Source organism: Epinephelus moara, chromosome 8 (genome assembly GCF_006386435.1).
Source record: "Epinephelus moara isolate mb chromosome 8, YSFRI_EMoa_1.0, whole genome shotgun sequence".
In the NCBI taxonomy this organism is placed as follows: Eukaryota; Metazoa; Chordata; class Actinopteri; order Perciformes; family Serranidae; genus Epinephelus; species Epinephelus moara.
Window position 1 is genome coordinate 33,517,433 of NC_065513.1, and position 20,987 is coordinate 33,538,419.

The following is a 20,987-nucleotide window of genomic DNA, read 5'->3' on the forward strand; positions in this document are numbered from 1 at the left end:
TGAATAAATGCAGTTTTGTGAAGGAGAAATTTGTTGAAGTTTTCACAGTGATATAAAATAGATATTAGAGTGGCAGTTATGAGAAATTTCATATTGTAAAAAAATGGATGTTTTTCATGTGAAAGAAGGTTTTATTTAAGCTTAGTTAATGAATAATACGTACTGGAGTGATTGTTTACTTTCAAACAGTTGAGTTATTTTTTCATAGTGTAGATTTTTTTGTTTCCTTGGTGCAAAACAGGGGATAAATAAAAAGAAAAGAAAAATAAACAACATAAAACATTGGTATTGGATATCAGCCAAATTGTTATTTTAAATTTCAATTGGTGCAAAACATATTAACTTTTTCACAGCATCCATTTTGCTTATCGTCGTCCTTCTGGCTTTGATTTTCTGGCGATAAGGTTTCTGAATGCAGTGCTTGTTGCTGGAGAACGTATTAAAAGTTGAAGTGCTCTTAAAGGCATAAACAATAGAAGCGCTCAAGTTGATTTCTAAACTGCTGGTAATCAATCTTATATACTGTATGTTCTGTGTCTGCAGTATGTACAGTATCTCTCCCTCTCTGCAGTCACTTCCTGCCATCTTCAGTTTTTAGGTTTTCTGACATTCAGCTCCCCAACCAGCCTCAACACCAACTGTGTTTGTGTGTGTAAAAGTGTCTTGACAGCTCACAGACCACCTGAGACCAATACAACTTCACATATACCCTGAGCTCCTACATCCACTTCACCTGTTAATGTCAATGTGTGTGTGAATGAGTGAGTGTGTGAGCAGTCTGCCTGACAGCACTCTTCTCTACGGACAACAAACTGATATGACATATATTGTTGTTCCATTCCCTCCCAGAAACGCACCTCAGACTCCGGTGGTTGTCCTCTTATCATCGAGTCTCTGCTCCCAGCTGTGCTCGTTGATCAAACTTGTTGTTTGCTGGTTTTGTTGACATGTTTATCTGTTTGTTCTGCCAACTGGTACCTCGGTTACCATTGTTGGAGCCCACTGACACCTGTGTTTTTCTTTCTGGGCTGAGCAGATGTGCGTGTCTTTCTGTGTGTGTGTGCCTGTGGATGTCAGTGTACTGTATGTGTCCATTTAAGAGTATGTGTGTGTAACTCCAGTGAGATGCTTTAGTAGATAAATACTAATCGAATTACACACACACACGCACGCACACACGCACACACGCACACACGCATGCACGCAAACTCATGATGATTAGCCTCTCATTGCCATCTCCTCACTTAGGAGGGATGAGGTACTTTTGGATCTCTTCCACTCATAATAAATGAGAGGCTGAAGGCTTGGACTCTTAAATTTTTATCTTTTCGTCTAAATGAGCTGCATGGAGCTTTATTGCACTTTTGAGTAAGCAGTTCTCAGCCACATGTGGCCTGTATTGTCCTAAAATTCTCCCTGGTGTTAGCTCTGTTTCCACAAAGATCAGTCTCTTCTTTATTGTCAGTGCTCGTGACTCCCTAAAGTTTGTCTTGATAATAGCAGCACAACCCTGACTGGCAGTTTTTGATTTCACTGACAGATGTTGTGTCAACTCTGCAATTTCTGCAGTAACGAATTTTCGTATCATCGGAGTACTTCAAGCCTGACATATCACCTCAACGCAAAGCATTTAGCAGTGAACCTGAAGGTCTGAGCTAGCACAGCCTCTGATGCTGGCGCAAGCAGCCAGCCTCGTCAAGCCACTTGACCAGGCGTTCAGACACAAACTGAGTACGTATTCCTGTGACCGACTAACTCTCTTGCAAAATGGATTGCAGTGGACTGAAGACCAATTTTGGTGGTTGAGGACAGGGGACAATTGTGACCAAAATCCAGCAGCTTTACTATGACACATTGCCAGAATTCATTTAAAATAACATTTTTGAAAACACTTTCACAGCAAAAATTGATGTATGCAATTAATTTAGATTAATTAATCATAGAGCATCTAATTAATTAGATTTTTTAAAAACTTGACACTTCTGGTACATATTTAGCATAGGTTTGCGTGCAATAATGAGATTTATGACATTTTATTACAGTTTTTCTCAGCAGTAGGGGACTCGAGTCACATGAATAGATTTGAGTCAGACTCAAGTTGCAAATTTAAAGACCTGAGAAGCGCTTGATTTACATTGCTGAAAGACTCACCATGACTTTAACTTGGGACTTGACTTAAGGCCTTTGGACATCAAGTCTGTGTTTTTAATCGAAAATTGTTGCAGGGTAAAACATAATGTTAACTCACTTTGTGTCACTCAAATTGACTCAAAAACTGCATCATTTAAGTTGTCTGAACAGATTCGATTTTTGTTTTTCGTATCTGTCTAAAGCCTTTAGGGAGTTGTTTGGCCAAGAAGCTGTAAAGAAAGAAGATGTGGCGTAACCTATGGGACACATCTGCAACAAGAGAGAGGAACAGGCTGCACAGTATAATTTCATAACTCAGTCAGCTTACTTCAGGAACAGATAGTTTTATTCAGTTGAATAATGATGATGATATTTAATAGAGGATGCGGACCACACACACACAGACAAACAGAGAAAGCAACAGTGTTGAGACAGAGAGGGAGGACAGCTCAGCCCCTACAGGTAGCTGTGGTGCCAAATGCGAGACGTGGGCAGAGAGTGACGACAGTCAGGGAGGTAACTCCAGCGTGGAGAGGCAAGGGAACAAATGTGTCTTTCCATTTTGTCTCGTATTGCCAAGGTTTTTTTTTTTGCAATGAAAAGGCCGCTAAACGCCCGGGACTCTGTGTACAAGGTTTCTGTGCGTAACAATTTTTACTGGATGATGGATTAAAATAGCGAAAATACAAAAAATATGGACTTGATGTGCACAGGCCTTTTAATCTGAGATAGATGACTCAAAAGGACTTGACTTTTTTGGTGAAATATTTACATTTTTCTAGATATTAAGAAGTCGCATTTTGGGTGTTTTCAAGTGCAATGTGTGCAAACCTGGCAACCAAAAGGACGTAGCAGACCAGCAGAGGCCAAAGCACAAGGCAGATATCATGCAGGGGGCTCATCCAAAAATGCTAAAAATTGGATTTAAGGATCATATCATTGATGACATTATTAAGCAGAGAACATTGGTATGTGAGGTCTGCAGCTTGAAAAACAGTGACATGACAACCATAGTATTCAACTTCATCCATCAGTGATAATGAGAATGTGTCATTTTAGCTAACTTACTAGCTTATTGGCTGCTCAAATGTCAGCGTTAGTCAGATCATCAAGATCTCATGACTTGACTTACTTGTGACTTACTCCCACCTTGGCTATTACTTATATTTGAATCCCTTGTTACCAACATTCATTTAACCTGACCACAGCTGCTGCTCTGTATGTAGGGCTGTTGTGATTATGCTTCATTCTGCATTAACACCAGCAAAGGTGTAGAGATCTCACAGCTCATAGGTCTGTGCTCACATGCTTTCTGTTCTGTAACAGATAAGGCGGATTGGGTTTGTTTGTGGCCAGCAGCATCAGGAGAAGTAAAAATTGCCTGTGCATCATTGGATGTGAAGGAAAATGACCTAAGTATGGACTGATTGGACTAATTTCCTCCTGATATAATTTTTGAGTATTTTGAGGTTTCATTTATTCTAAAGAGAAGACCTGTACTTATAAACCTCAAACGCTGATTTGGTGTCACAACTGGTGAGGCAGTTTTCCTGCTGAAGGCAGCAGCAGAGTGGTCTTTGGGAATCATTGCCAACATGGTTAGGCCACACCCTGACTCTTTAGCTATGTCCAGCCAAATGCACCCACACTGCTTGTCACCACCATCTCATATTCATAGGCTGAGTCTGGGTACAGGTTGTAGCATTTTCAGAAGGCAATGGAAAAATACATTCATAAGTCAGGCTAACAGTTGCATGATAATTAGCTTACTAGGAAGTGTTTTGAAATAAACTAAATTTAAAAAGTGCAAGAAGTTCCTACAAGTTAATTATAAATAGAAACACTACAAAGGTATCTGTTTCACCCTCAGCAGTACAGTAGCTGTCTTGCTCCTCCTCTTGTTACAAAACAGAAATCTAAAGTGCCCTGTAATACTGGAAAACAAGACAAACAAACCAAAACATATTAATTATGTATCAATCAAGTACCATGTGAATAACGAGGAGTTTCCTTTGATTCTGATCAGTTTTGATCCGATGGTAAAAGTCCTCCTTTAGCATTCCAGTCTGCTTGCTCAAAGTGATCTCTGGTGGAGTAACTGGTTGCTACACTGCTAATCTGGGACCTCAGCCCAGAGGACTAGCTCGAAGCTACCGCAGCGGCCAACAACCCACCACTATTGTCTGTGTCTTTGTTTACAGAGAAATATGTCGTTCTAATCCCATGTGTGGTGGGAAGTAGAGTGGGCGGTTTGATTCCGTGTGTGAGGGTTTTTATTTGAAAGGGATCCAATAACTAAACATCAAGCTGTGCAGATTACATTATCGGTGTCCTGCTTAAAAAATGTGTACAGAGGTAGCAGTTGTAAAAGTCCCACGCTTTGCTGCACTTTGGCTTCATCCACCGAGGAAAGATTGAACCTAAAAAGAGAGGGTCAGTATCAAGTTGGTGTTAGTTTGGTATTGCGGTAAACAATTTGTGTGACAGCTGTAAAACACTCAAGGAAAAAAGTGAGTGTACCTGAAATTCTAATGTAGGACTGACAAAGCGTGATGACTCAGACTTTAATTAGGTACATCAAGCATAATCATTTATGAAATACAAACAACAATGCTTATGCAACCCATTCACAGATTTATGCCAATGATTTGCTGATGAGCTCCTGCTGATTTTACCTTTCATGGCAGCTCCCGCAGGCCACTTGTAATCTTAGTGTCAATCAGCAAAGTTAGTAACGTGCATTCAATACTCTCCATATAACGAGGCTGTAACAAACCTCACCTTCATGCTCTTTACTACTGCAGCTCTTCAACCCAATCACCAGAATAAGTGTTGGCATTGTACGTTTATGCAATCGACAGATATGTTACGTTTGAACATTTCATATGCAGCAGATATATTGAAATGTTACATTTCAGTTGTTAATTTTGTGTTGTGACAACACTAGCTATGTTTCCATGCAAAAGTGATTTGAATCATTGGGAAATGTGCATTAAAAGAAATACGAATCCTGTGTGTTTCCATTAAATGTACGGACTTTGGTGAAAACTACGAACGCAAGTTTTCTGCAGAACCGGAAACAAAACAAGTCTCACATTCTTCTTCTTGTACGTTTTCTGGCGGTTGGCAACCAGCTTGTAAATGCATTACTGCCTTCCCGACCTGGAGTGTGGATATCACCATGGAGAGATGTGCGCTACGTCAGATTTAATTCAAACATAACTGTTTCCATCCCCCGTTTTGCAAATCAACATTTTTTCGAATCCACCAAAACCCGGCTAAAGCGAGCGTATTTTAGTTTGTGTGAATCAGGGGATTTTAATTCGAATTTTGCCGTTTCCATCATAATTTTCCAATGCGATACTTCTAGATGCACATCTAAACAGGCTAATGGAAACATGGTTACTGTTGGTAACCTGAGGGTGGGTTGAGGTACAAAAACCTCTCGCTTAGGGTTGGGAAAACATCATGCTTTGATGATAAGTGCTATAGTGCTATATCGTAAGCAACTGGACTTGCTCGAGTTTCTTGAAGACGTTTCGTCTCTCATACAAGAAGCCTCTTCAGTTCTGCTAAAGAATATACAGAAATGAAGAGAAAATATCCAGTTTGGTAGCTACAAATGCAACTCTATATGTCCCAAACCTTCATTAAAAACACTCGCTTTTGTTTCTACAAACATGCCTTTACATGTCCTGAACTCGACATAAATAATTGCTGCAAACATTGCTGGACATGTCCCGACCTTTCATTAATAAAACACTCTTTTTTGCTGCAAAAAACATGGTGGGCAATGTTCTGAACTCACTCAACAAACAAACTTAGTTGCTACACACATGGCTGGACATGCCCCAAACTCATTAAGAAACACCTGCTTTTGATGCTACACACATGACTGGACATGTCTTGAACTTTCATTAAAGAACACCCACTTTTGTTGCTCCAAACATGGCTTTACATGTCCTGAACTCTACATAAATAACAACTGCTTTAATTGCTACAAACACTGCCGGACATGTCCCAAACTTTCATTAAAAGAACGCTCTCTTTTGCTGCTAAAAACATGTTGGACCATGTTCTGAACTCGCAGTAAAAAAACCGCTTTAGTTGCTAAACACATGGCTGGACATGTCATCAGAACTTTCATTCAAAGAACGCTCTCTTTTGCTGCTAAAAACATGGTGGGCCATGTTCTGACCTCGCAGTACAAATCCTGCTTTAGTTGCTACACACATGGCTGGGCATGTCTCAAACTTTCATTATAAAACACTCACTTTTGCTGCTACAACACGGCTGGAGGTGTCTTGAACTCTTGTTATAGAACACCCACTTTTGTTAGTTTTGAACAGTGGTCTTGTCTAGTGTTGCTTTCGTCAACGAAAAGTATGACTAAATATCGTCGTCAACGAACCTTTATCACATGACGAAAACGAGACGAGACGCAACGTAAATGGTGGTCATGCGACGATAACTATAATTAAATGCAATGTTGTTGACGAATAAAAACGAGACTAAATGTGGTTTACAAAATAAAACCTCTGCTAAAATGTCTCTTCATTTTCGTTGACCAAAACGAGACGAGACGAAATAACGTTATAATATTTAGTCGCATCATTATTATTATTTTGCAGTATTTCTATTTCCTAGGCTGTGTGTCGCACTGCGCAGACGGATTACAGCCGTGACGATATACAGTACAACATCACTCGCTCTCATGTGATATTGCTTTTATACAACAGTTAAACAACAGCTTAAACAGCAATGCTGAGTAAGGAAATGTTAACAAAAGGTGATGAAATAAATTATAGTATGTTATGTAGCTCCGCGGAAAAAAAAAAACAGTTCCCCCAGTCACGCAGCACACACACCAGGAACTCACAAGCTACTTTGTATTTACATTGATCTGCAACTGTGTAACTTCGTCCAGTTCGGCTGATGAAACGTTGGCAAACCTGGATGTTGGCATGGCCAGATTCAGCTTCCACTCTCCCTCAGCCTCATCAGTACCTCATCAGATGATCATTGATAATTCCTTACTGTGTTCGCTTCATTTTTGCTCCTCTCCAGTTTGTCGAGGTCAGCTGATGTTACACAAACACACCTGAAGGTCTGCACAGAAGAGTCCAGGCTTTCCTTTTCCTCATCCTCTCCTGACGACCACTCATAATTTAATTCAAATGTAATTTTGGGGAAAATATCCATCTTCTTGGTGTAACGCTATAGTGTCAGTTTGTGTCAATGTAGCGAGTGTGACAGTTGGTTAATTAACGGCTGTATTTATATTTATAACACCTGTGAGCGGAGTGATTTTACTGTTACAAGTCGAAGTGATGTTATACTCTATATCAGCACTCACGGAATGCCTCTCGTCCAGTCAAATTACTCAGTCGTAACTAACTGTTGTATAAATAAATATATATTTAGCTCTAACTGGGAGCTAATTTAGAAAAGAAAATTTTGGTTTGGTTATACTATACTAGGTACTTATACTATATTGACTGGGTATAATAGAATTGCATTACTAAAAAGAGACTAAAATACATTTTTCATTGACTAAAACTAGACTAAAATGTCATCAGTTTTATTATTCTGACTAAAATAAGACTAAAATGCTCAGACTTTTAGTTGACTGAAACTTGACTAGACAAAAAAGAGTATGAACGTGACTAAAACTAATAAAAACTAAAATGACAGTTTGACACAAAGACTAGACTAAAACTAAAATTAAAACAGGACGCCAAAAACAACACTAGTCTTGTCTGGATCTCACTCTCCATCCACACCCTCCTCCTCCTGATGAGAAACCCAGCTTATATACCTGTAAGCTGTATGTAGATATGGAATGTACACATTTTTGTGGTTTGCAGAAATGTACAATGCCAACATTTTATTGTGGCACCTGGGCTGAGAGCTTCGCCTCCATCCACCTATCCATCCATTCATGCAGTCATTCATTCATTTTCTACACCCCCTTATTCTGCAGAAAGTCATGGGAGGCTGGGACCAATGCCACCGTGCACCGGCTGAATAGAAATACCGCTATCACAGAGCTAAAACACCTAGACAATGATTCTGAGTCATCTAACCTGCATGTCTTTGGATTGCGGAAAGAAACCAGAGCACTCGGAAAAAATCCATGAATATTGTAGGAAAACATGCCAACTCCACACAGAAAAGGCCGCAGGCAACCCAGTAATCTCAGCACGATTCACTGTTCATCGACAACCTTTCAACAGCCAACAACAGTTGCTGTAGTGCTTCTTTGACTATATTTGACATGTGACTTTCACTTTACTTTGTCAGCCCTCAACCCCATCTGGCACTTCATTAATATGACCTAGTCATGTTGTCACAGAATGCATAGAGAAGACATATTTCAACAGTTTCACTGTGTTTCTAATTAAGTTATAACTGGAGGCATGGTCAGTGGTTTTATCTTACAACTCCACAGCTGTGCTTGACAGCTGCCGTAGGACAATTGTCTGGAGTTACTGTACTAAAGCTGCATTGGCTTCCACACCTTTCCCAGTACAGCACATCATCCTCTTACAAGTCATACCCCATACCATCATCATATCCATGCTGACTCTCTTGGCATAATACTGTGTTCTAGAGCAGGCAGCTCACATAGTGCAGAGAATATAGAGCTGATATAATACGTTGTCTTTATTGGTGACCAAGTAATTCCAGCATTTCTATTATCAGGTCTCCTGCAGAAACAAAAGCATAAAGTATGTGTCAGAAAAATTGTTCTAGAAAGTCTGGAGCCCCAGCAGCTGGCTAGATGATTGTCATTTTTACTGATGATCACACTCCTGCAGATTATGGTGTTTAAAGATCCTCTTTACTACCATGCAGGACAGATGTAGGATGGATGCATGAGCAGGGACTTCTATAATGGCTACCCCTGCAGGGCTGGTGGTGCTGAGGCCTGTTCAGCAGTGCAAAACAAAGACCAGGTCTGAAGCAGAAGGCAACTGATGGCATTTTCCTCACTCGTGCATTACTAACACACAAGCGGGGCCAGCATATGTGCGCATAGGCATGTTTAAGCGTCCATACATTGAGCAAAGAGGCATGCGGTGTAAGGGCATTCAAATGTTTACTGCCTGTACTGTACGCTGAATCGAACACACACACACAAACAAAAGCAGACTCTTGCACACACACATACACACATCCCTGTTTTCCAGCAACTTTCATCATTATTACACAATAGTCATTTTGCAGTAAACTTATATAACTGGGGAGCCAGCTGCTCAGGGAGAGAGAGTGTCTGTGGAGGGAGACATCCAACGAGACAGCAGTGTGTGTGTGTGTGTGTGTGTGTGTGTGTGTGTGTGTGGTCATGTGGGTGGGTGGTTGGGGGCTGCTGGCTCACTCCTGATTTAAAAAAAGAAAAAAGCTAATTGTGTTTGTTATTCTGGACAAGATCAAATCCGATACAAAAATTTGCAAATAAAATTCTAAACCTTCATGTAGGTGTCACATACTGTACAGTAGACTGGAGCTACTCAGTCTGGATCGACTGTGAGGGGACGGACAACGGGACCCTTATGTCTTTGTTACAGACTGCAGTCCAGCAGCCACAACAAACAACTGAAATATTGACATTTTATTCATGCATATCATGATTTATTCACTAAGTCTGTTTCTATTCAACTTTTGCTTTAATCGATACACCCACTCTTCCACCTCAGCCTGGTATGAAAACATTTTTGCAATATTTGAACTTATGCTGTATGCAGATGCACATTGACAATGTAAAAAACAACAACAAAAAAAACAGGTGGATGGAAATGCACTTATTATCTTGCAAAAGGACACACAGTAAGCAGTGTGACAGTTGTTGGATCTGATGGCCCTATTTGCCTTTGTCAGTGCCTCTCAAAAAAGTATTTGTTCCTTTTTCCCAGGTAGAGTTTGACAGTTTGAACAAGGTTCTGCATTCAGGGTGTCAGTAACATTAAAATAATATGGTAATGCCAATTATGCTAACGATGAATCGGAAATGTGCCGCAACTTTTTTCTTTTTAATCAACACTAGATATCAAACAAAAGCCTGAGACTGTGCTGTATTAAAGTAGCTGTGAGCTGTAAATCCAACACGTCTAAGCAGAAGCCAGAAGATAATGTTATCTTGGAGCCTGACCAGACAAAGCCTATCTTCCTTTGGGCAGCTGCCTCTGTCTCCCTCAGACTCACCCTGGGTCTAGGTCCACGGCTGCCTGTACTGGAGAGCAGCGTTAATATGTGAAGTGCTCACTCTACAGCTACATCTGAGGACTAGGATGTCCCCAGAAGTTCACTGCACATTGACCTACAAGGATAACAATAACAGCAGGGAATAAAAAGACTACTCAACTTGAAGAATCTCAGTCGACTTAGATGTCTCCAACTGATGACTGAAATCTTCAATGTTCAGGGTGCGGCCCTTCAAAAAAATTAACACAACAGCACAATGATTCTTCTATGATGCATGGTTAGGGACAGATTTTTGTCATGCTTTAAAGCAGTGGTTCCTAACTGGTCCAGCCCCAGGGTCCAGATTTCTCCTTAGTCATCAGTTCAAGGTCCACAGAGTTTAATACATTCAGCATTGTACTTGGGTTTGGCCATGTCTTCGGGCTAGTTTGCTGTCTCTGTTAAGTAGCCGTCCATTAGTCACTCACTCTACAGCAGGAAACAGCACTTCAAAATAAAAGCTTTGAGCAGGAAATCCACTGTACTGTTTTTTTACCAATGACACATTTGCAAGTCATTTGTGGTCCATTCAGAATAGACCCAGGACCCACTTTTGGACCACGACCCACTAGTTGGAAACCACTGCTTCAAAGGCTAGGCAAGGCAATTTTATTCATAGATCAAACAATAAATGAAAGGAAACAATGTTGACTTAGGAAACTTGGACCAGACAGTGGTGTTCTGTGTCACACAAAGAAACACTCATTCAGGGGCATAAATAAAGATACGCACTGTGGCCATCGCAAAGGCAAACTTATATATATAAAAACTCCTTGTCCAGGTGTGTCTTCCTCAAGCTTGGGTCCTCTACCAGAGGCCTGGGAGGTTGAGGGTTCTGCGCAGTATCTTAGCTGTTCCTAGGACTGCACTCTTCTGGACAGAGACCTCAGATGTTGTACCTGAAATCTGCTGGAGCCACTCTCCCAGTTTGTGGGTCACAGCCCCAAGTGCTCCGATTACCACTGGCACCATTGTCGCCTTCACTCCCCACATCTTTTCTAGCTCCTCTTTCAGCCCTTGGTATTTTTCGAGCTTCTCATGTTCCTTGTTCCTGATGTTGCTGTCACTCGAGATTGCTACATCTATCACCACTGCCTACCTATGTTGTTTGTCGATCAGCACAATGTCTGGGTGGTCAGCCATCACCAGTTTGTCAGTCTGTTTCTGGAAGTCCCACAGGATCTTAGCTCAGTCATTGTCAGCCACCTATTCAACCTATTCAATACATAATTTTTTATTGATTATTATACAAAGATGATTGATGGGTAATATATATGTTCATGCTGTCCAATGTAAAGGCTCTATTTGATGATGGTGTGAGGAGATGACACAATATAACAATGTAGCTAATTCAGATGCAAAATCTGGCACTGGGGCCCATCATAATAATAGCGTGCACTGGGGCCCATTATAACTACCTTATGCCACTGCACACTTTTATGCTCCATGACCTTCGCCTTCGTTAGGCATTTAAACACAGAACAAAAGCTGTTTTTTTTTTTTTTTTGTGAGGACATTCTCAACCAAGGTAATGGAACAAAAAAAGAAAAGAAAAGCAGTGTATTTTCAAGGCCATTCATCAGTTATGGTTAGTGCTAATAACACTGACAGAGGCTCCTCAGGAAAGGTTTTTTGTGCGATATTATGTTTGTGTTACAGGAGGAAATGGAAGTGACAGAGAACAGTGTACAGGGAGGAAGAAAGATGAGCGTGCAAGATGGCTTTAAAGAAGATAAAGACCAAAAAAAAAGTCAAAGTAAGAGAAGGCAGGACAAAAAGTAAAAGACGATGAAAAGACAACAATGAAAGAAAGAACAAGTGAATAAAAAGCCTTTATTAGTAAAGAGGGAGAGAAATCCAAAGTAAAAAAAAAAAAACAGAGAGAAAGATTCTGGGTAGCATGATACAGCAGATGTTCTCGCAGTGAGACACATTTGACCTGTGACTAACATTTCGCGTCTCTTTTATATTCGTCTTTTAAATGTTTAACAACAGTTTGTGATGACTTTCCAAACTTACAGCTCCCCATCTGTCTCACCATGTCTTAAAAAACAAGCACACCTGTTCATTCTAAAATTTCAAAACCCTTGCCTTCCAATCTGTCCATCACTCCGACTTCAAAAAAATACATACATTCAAGGTCTTAGTGAAGCACTAAAGCGTGAATCTGAAATCACCACCATTGCAAGATAAATGGAATGCAAAAAATCTGCATGCTTTTCTCCTAAAAAGTCTTACATAACTTTGTATAGGCAAACTTTCTTTGTATAAATGTACAATATATGCCTGTTTTGAAGAATGCATAACGCCAACCTTTTAACACTGTATAACGTGAGAATAAATCAAACCTGATCTACCTTTGATCAGTTATCTGATGAGCCAAGAATTATGCATCACACACGGAACAACTTCTTGTTATAGCACCGACTTTGCAACTTGTTAAGACCTTGTTACAGAAAAATCCCTTTTTCGACTTTTCAATTTGTTGACAGCTTGTCACTTGCAGAAAAAGTAACCCCGTCTCTTCTCGGTGTTACGATCACAACAACAGATTGTTTTGCCTCAGCCTCTCAAAAAGCAGGGAAAGCAGGCAACAAGATTTTAATGATTTGACAGTTGACTCATTTGAATGCCACTCATATCCAATGACGGCAGCTTCTCCGGAATGTGTTGAGGAATATGCAGGAGATGTGCTGAATTATGTCTGCACCTCCAAAGAATGGCTGCCATTTTCCTTATCATTTCTCATTCTGTTTCTTTAAGTCTTGAATTAAATGAAGGTATTTAGAGATGTTTCCTCCTCTAAGCTAAACGAGAGGCTTTAAAAATCCTCCAAACACACAGATATTGACTCCATACTTTGGCACCTACACCAGCACTAATCATCTAGAAAGGTTTCCTCTCTGTTGTCTCCTCTGTGTCTTGTACCTTCTGTTGATGTTTCAGAGTTAAAATGCGCTGTCAGAATTTGACCTAACACTGCTTTATCTACACTTAAGAATTATTGGACATCTGGTTCAATTTAGATTCAGGATGAGCTGAACTTCTACAGTGCCTCTTACAGTATTCTTCAACCCGTCTCCCCCCAAACATCTGTTCCAACTACAACTTCGGACAAACAATATGTCTTCTTTTACTTTTGTCTCTGAGACACATCTGCTGCTGTACATGCAGCAGCGTTTTCTGACACACAGCATATGGCGAGTCTGCTCTTTTGTTTTGTGAAGAATGCCTTTTGGGTTTACATTTACATTTTAGGCATTTGGCTGACACTTTTATCCAGAGCGGCGTGGCAGTGAGTACAACTGTAGAATAAGCTTCAGTTCCAACATTACAAGAAACTAACAGTATGAAGTGCAAAGCTCAGAGCCATGGATCACTGTAAACCTCAAAGAACAGTATTAGGAAAAAAAAAAATAGGCTCACAAAAGAGGAAAAGGAATTTTTTTAGAAGAACTACAGTTTTATGTTTGTATTTGCATTGACATTAGGTGTTTTTCGACTGGAGGAACTTTTTTATTGTTCTCAGAACCTAGTTTTAAGAAAGCCCCTTTCTGTTGTGTCTGTAACGCAAGAGCTAGCAAAAGATCATAGTTCTTATTGCGCCATTTTAAAGGACTTTTTAGCTCCTACTTCAGAGTAGGTACTCTCCCAGCACAAAAGGAACCACGAGTGATGTAAGTATATGGTAATTAGTCACACACAACCAATGCAGCGTCGTCAACTGGCATTTTTAAAACCCTGTTAGAGACTCAAAACACAAACAACAACTTGTAACAAAATGGGAGAAAACTTGGACAAATGTATGGATAGTGAAGTCCAGACTTTACTGAGCATATATGCGATAGTGGAAATACAACATAGTTTTGACTTGTGACATCACTATACCGACTGTTTGCTGGAAAATAGCCCTTGAAGGTATGTAGATCACCGGGGAGCTTCCCAGTGGGCAGGTCCTCTCAGGAAGTCCACAGAACTGTTTGGTCTAAAAACGCCTTTTCATACCAGAGATTCCTACTTTGTACTGTATTTTGAAGCTGATAGCTGGAGAGAAGTGAGGTTAAAAAATACCTCTCAAAGATGAATTCAGATAATGGGAAAGTGCTTGAAGAGCCAAAGACCCTAAGATGTTAGGCATTTGATGCCTATACCTTTGACCTCCTTTGCTTCAGAAATAGACCAGGATGTTTTTTAGGGTGTTTTCACATACAGTCCTTTCTAAACAAGCTGAACTCAGTCCCCGTAAAGTGCACCAAAAAGTGGACCAACAGAAAAGGGACTCAGTCCTTTTTGTGCTCACATCATCAGCTCATTGAAAAAGGACTCAGTTCTCTTTCTGGTCCACTTTAGCTCTGATGGGCCCTTGATCCTCTCTCTGTTCACACTATTGCCTATCTATAATATATTTTGACATAGTTTTGTTTTTACTTTGACGTGGCACTGCAGTGCAGTTATGAAGCCCCTCGCTTTCCGATTAACTTAAAATTGGAGGAAAACCTTAGTGTTTCTGTGCTGTAGACTGTTGCCGTTTGATGTATTCTACATTCATCTAGAGACGTGCGGTATCTTCCGTAGACCAAACTACTCCTCATCCTGCGTCATTACAAGCATTACTGTACAGGCTGACGTGGTTTCGTCTGTTTCTTCAAGCATCCCAGTGCAACAGCATGTGATCTAGAGGGCTGAATACAATGGCAAAGAACAAAGCAAACCTGGAGCGCTTTGTGTTCATAAGGCACAGGTTAAGCGAACCGCGCCACAGACAGAAGGGATCTCGGTTAACTTGGAGTGTTCACATATGCGTGAAAAATGCTCAGTCACCACTCTGAGTCCATTTAGAGGGCTGAAAAAGACCAAGTGTGAAAACACCCTTAAACACAGCAGCTTTTTAGGAACTCAAATACTTTACCTGCATTGTGACTGCAAGGACTTAGTTCTTGTTTTGGGCCACAGAAACACAGAAATGTCTCTGTAAAACTGTTAACATGAACCTTAAGACTATTGCTTAGGAATGAGCAAGACTGGCAGTTTCTTCCAACAACAGATGGTGATGCAGGTGAACAGTGAGGTAAAAGAGAAAACAAACATCCAGACTGACTCCAGGGAAAGTGAGGGTAAAGTACAGGCAACATCATCTCTAAGGCTTATGGGAAGTTTGGTCTTGATTTGAAGAAATATGAGCACAAGCATGCTACCTGAAGGAAAAAGAGCCTACAAAATGAGATGCCCTTGGGATAACCCCAGTGACATGCTTGATCTTACACAACCCACCTTTCGTCTCACATCCAAGACTTGTAACTACCTGGAGGATCTTTGCACGTTACCTTTGTAGTTCTACATTAGCAGCCATCATAGATTAAAGCACACACACAAAGCTGCTGACAATTGGGAATTGGCTTAAGCTTTGCTGTATTTTTTTTTACCTGCGTCTTTGATGAACTTCAAAATATTACCTCCAATCTGCTGCAGAATCACTGATGAAAAGAACATGAAAATAATACATACAAGAGGAGCACATAAACCTTGATGGCTTAAGATCTACTTTCCTATCCTAAAACACTGTTTACCTACTTGATGCTTGTTGGAATTTCACATCCAAATCACTTTTAAGCCTTGGTAGATATACAAAGCCCTTTGTGTTCTTGGTCTATACAGATTTATCAAGCAATAAGGGCTGATGCTGTAATGAAAAGGTTTTGGAGTCTAACAGGCATTTGCAGAGGTTACATTGACATAGAGACAAAGACTTTCATAGAATAGTGGGTTTATATTTAATGAAGCTCAGAGGACTCTGGGTGGAAGCCATTGTAGGCGCCCAAAACGTGCATTTATAATTCATCTATCCTTCAACGGTTTTTGCGGGCAGGTATTTCTTGCACAATGCACAGGAGAACCTAGCTAGAACTTTAGACCACAAAACTCAAACTAACTAATTTGTTGACAAACCATTCCCTGTCATTTCTGATGCATCTGAAGCATCTTCAATCCCTTGAAGTGTTTTTGTCTTTTTGTCTTCTCTGTCTCTCTCATATCTATTTCCTTTTTTCTCCTCATTGGAAACTTAGTTTTTTAAAGTCACTTTTAAACCTAAATAAACCTTAAAGGTAGGATCTGGAGGATTTTCAAACAAAACAAAATATAGACAAATGAAATCCTGCTTAATAATCACCTATGGGCTTCTACTCATGTGTGGTGGTGACTCTGTTTGCAGAGCTCCTGCCCTTTAACTGTATTTTGATGTTTTTGTGAGCTCGGACCGCTTCTGGGCGGAGATTTCCCCAGCCAATGAGAGAGCGCAGGTGCCGTGCCCGAGCGTGTCCGAGCGTGCACCAGCGCGAGCCTTGCCTGAACCTCTTCTGTGAAGCCTTCTTCCATACCTCCGGGCTCCGTACACTCGGGAGAGTAGAGCCTGATAGGAGGGGCCAAATTTGAATGTGTGTTTAGATACAGCAACTGGAAAATCCTCCAGACCCTACCTTTAAATAAATAAGCAGTATAGGTAGATAAAAATAAGGCCAGGACATTGGCTAAATTTGTTTTGTGCATGCAATGCAGGTCACAATGAAACCACAGTTTTATAAGCTTTAGCTGTTTCTACAGTTGTGCTTAGTGAAGTCTTTGTGAGCTCTCTTTCAAATAACTCAGACCTACTTTCTGTTGTGACCACGTGAACTGTATTTATAGTGATCAATAAACGGCCTAGTTTTGCTGGTTACTTGCTAATTGTTTTGTCCATTTAAAGGGATAGTTCAGATCTTTTTAAGTGGGGTTGTATGAGGCACCTATCCATTGTCAGTGTACTACATACAGTAGATGTTGGTTGGCATGCCCCCCTTTTGGAGAAGCAGACAGAAGTACTGCCACAGAAGCTAAACAATGTACTGCCGTGGACAGGGGCAGCAGCATAACATTTTTTATCCAACTAAAAAAAAAATCAATATCAGTTTAAGCCAGGGGCGTAAATATAGACTATGCAGGCAGGGCGGTTGAACTGGGGCCCATGGGGTAAGGGGGGCCCATAGATAGAGTGGTCCATCCAGCTATATGTTGGGCAGAAAACAGGCCATTGTGAGTAATTGAGATTGCTACCTTAGTTTTAGTTTAACACTAAGTTTGTATAGTTTGTATGTTGGTATTATCCAGTGTCAAGTTTCTATTTGATCATGTGACAATAGGATTATATGGTAGCTAGTTTAGGCGTATAACTAGTAACTAGCGTGCCCTAGGGCCCATTGTAAGGATCTTATGCCACTGATTTAAAGGAATACTCCAACGATTTGGGAGTTATGCCCTTTCTCTATCATTTTCATATTGAGCCAACATGATCGATATTTTTTTTGTGTCTGTACGTCCAGTGGCTGGGTCTCAGCGGTTAGCACTGCGGCTTAGCTTAGCAAATACAATTGAAGTCCATAGGGGGTCAGTAGCCTACTCGGTAAAAGTGAACAAATAAACATTACAGAAACCCTGAAGCTGGTATTTCTACACGTGCATTTAAAATAAACATGTTTAAACATTCATTCGAAAAACGAGAGTCCTTTTTAGTCGTTTTAGAAGAAGTTTGATACATGGAACTATAGTGTGTTTACGCCCTGCGCGGAGGGATACACCGGTGAGCAACAGCTGCAGCTGGCTCTGGGACAGGTACGCTAGGTCACTCAGTAAAAGCAAACAGAGAAATGACATGGACAATATTACTCACTCGACTGAAAGCTGTCCATCAGCTCCTGCAGGCCTGGGGCATTTTTTCCAGTTTATCTTAGGAACATGAAAAAATGTTTCAATCACGCCAGGATTAGTGATTGCTGCAAAGTTTTCACTCCTTGTGATGCACTCTCTGCAGCGGTTTTCCTCCTGGTGATATATCTCTAGCCTCCCCAACGATGGTGGCACCGAATCCCATTCTGTGCAGCAAAATGATTCCACCTCCGTAGGCATAGGTTGGCAAGCCCCGCAGCTACACCACCAATCCTCCCCTGACCTCCGTCTCCCCTCGGCCCCTTGCTGTTCCGCTGCCTCTGAGGATTCAGCCTCTCTTCTCGCCCGCTCAGCATCCAACACCTGGAGTTCCTCATCTGTATACTCCGGCTTAAACAGGTATGGCTCTGGATCTGTATCCACTACAAGAAACTCTTCAAAATCACGTTCAAAGTCGTCCATTGCAGCTACTATAGTCCAGAGATATCGTTAGGCTAAATAAACAACTGAGTTTTATTTACAGGCTACGTCTGTGCATGTGCCTGCTCACCGGTGTATCCCTCCGCGGGTCATAGCGCAGGGCGTAAACACATTATAGTTCCGTGTATCAAACTTTCTTCTAAAACGACTAAAAAGGACTCTCATTTTTCGATTTAATGTTTATGAAAATGACAGAGAAAGGGCATAACTCCCGAATCATCGGAGTATTCTTTAAGCATATGCTGCATTGAGAATATTTTCACCGGTTTACCTTGCCCCAGTTAGCTCTTTCCAACAGGGAAGCCATGAAGGGCTTCACTTCCCATGTATACTTTTTTTTTTTAAGATTATTTTTTTGGGCTTTTTCGCCTTTAATGGCCAGAACAGAGTGAGTAGTGTGAAGTGGGAAGAGAGAGAGAGTGGGCGGACGACATGCAGCAAAGGGTCGCATGCCGGGGTTGAACTTGCGATCGCTGCAGCGAGGCATCGCCTCTATACATGGGGCGCCGGCACTATCCACTACGCTACCGACGCCCCCGGTTCCCATCTATACTCTCTTCAAAGCCAGAATCCATTAAGAACAACTGTAATTTTAGCTTGCTGAACACGAGAGCTGCTTGTCTACTACTGGCTTGATCACTTTATTGTGTGACTTGGGCTTAATCCAAACTAACCATTTAAACTCCAAAGTCATAGAACAACACGAACAAACTAATAGACTGTGGCAGCATTAGACCAGCAGCTCCTGTGTTCAGGGATATTAAATTTATGTTTTTCTCAATGGAGTCTGGCTTTGAAGAGAGAGGCCTGATGGGAAGGTAATGCAGTGAAAATATTCTAGATGTAGTGTATGCTTAAACTGATAAAGATTTCTGTAGGTGGGCCTTTTTGTGGATGGTTAAAATAAGGCTTCTGCTGCTGCCCCCGTCTGCAGCAGTATATTGCTAAGCTTGTGTGGACTGCCTCTCCAAACCGAGGGAGGGGGTGACTGACATCTACTGTATGTAATACACTGACTATGGATAAGTACCTTGGCCTACTGTTGTTGCAGCACCTCAGGAGTTGTGCTACTGAAAGGTCACTTGGTTCTGAAGACAGTGCATTGCCATTAAGGTCTAAGTAGATGTGGATTGAACAGTTAGCTTCTGGGTTGTGGTTCCTCTCCATTCCTTTCTTTCTCTCTCTCCTCTTAGCCATCTCTCTCTGTTGAGTGTAAATCTGTCCGTCTATCATCAGTTGCTCCCCAAGAAAACCAGAGTTATCAGTAACACTGCAGTGATTCACTGACACACAGTCATACATGTGACTCACAGGTCTGTCTGACCTTGTGTCAGTGCTGATTGTGCTCCTGTGGAAGAGAGAGATAGTGTGTGTATTTGTGATCATGGTTAGGTGTACTGTGTGCGTGTGTGTGTGTGTGTGTGTGTGTGTGTGTGTGTGTGTGTAAACCAGAGGCAGATAAAATTTTACACTTCATCTCCCTACAAGAGTACAATCACCTATAATAAATTACAAGTGTTTTCATGTCTTCTTTGCATTTAGAGAATTTAAGGTTTTAAACCAGGTGAGGGTGTGAAAAGAGTATTTAAAGGATAGGGTTATGTGTAAAGGGAATTAATTGGACTTAAGTGATTCTCCTGTTCAGCAGAACAATTTATCTTTTTCTCACACATATTGCTTTCTTTCCTGGGTCAGTAGTCCGGTGTGGAAAGGCTAAGCTATAAATATGCATGGCTTAATTCACATTCCTCTCGTTCCTCTTCTCCATTAGACTGTTTTCTTAGTTTTGTCAGCTTAGATTTTCTTTTCTTTTGGTGGTAAATAATATAAATAAAATGTGGTTAAACTGTATTTCCTAAACATTTATAATTTGAATGAAAAGAACTACATGTACTCAACAGAGGCACTGACGTGTGCTTATTTTTCCTTGACCTGATGAGACCTACATCACAGTTGGAATTTTTGGCCTATTTATCTAACGTCTCTCATGATAGTCACCCAGCAGCTAAATACAGTGCAAAACCTGTATTTTCCAAATATGTCTTGGAGAACCAAAATGCAGCAATTAAAAAGATGGCTATATATGTTTGTCAGCAACATTTCTTTCCAGGACTAAGACAAGACGATTAAGTACAGAATCAAGGTCAACAATCTTACTATATAATGACGAAAACTCTGTCTGTCTCTGGGTGTGTGTGTGTCTGTTCCACGTTTTTCTCCTCACTGACTTGTTCAATCTATGTGAAATTTGGCACAGAGGGTCATGGGAGGATGCGAATGAAGCAGTATTACATCAATTGGCCGAAGGGGGGTGCTATCCACCTTATTTTCAAACACGGAAGTAAATAGTGATCAACTTCCGTTTTTTTGTGCGTGACTTCCGGTCAGCCGCTTTCCCTCATGCTTTCCCTTACCGGAGCTAACGGTGCAAGCTA

The 20,987-nt window shown here is 40.9% G+C and overlaps 1 protein-coding gene across 1 annotated transcript in view; it reads left to right on the top strand.

The window, feature by feature from the left end:
• si:dkey-215k6.1 (transmembrane protein 132D) overlaps positions 1 to 20,987 on the top strand; it is a 406,733-nt gene that overhangs the window by 170,839 nt on the left and 214,907 nt on the right. The gene's annotated exons all lie outside the window — the stretch shown is intronic.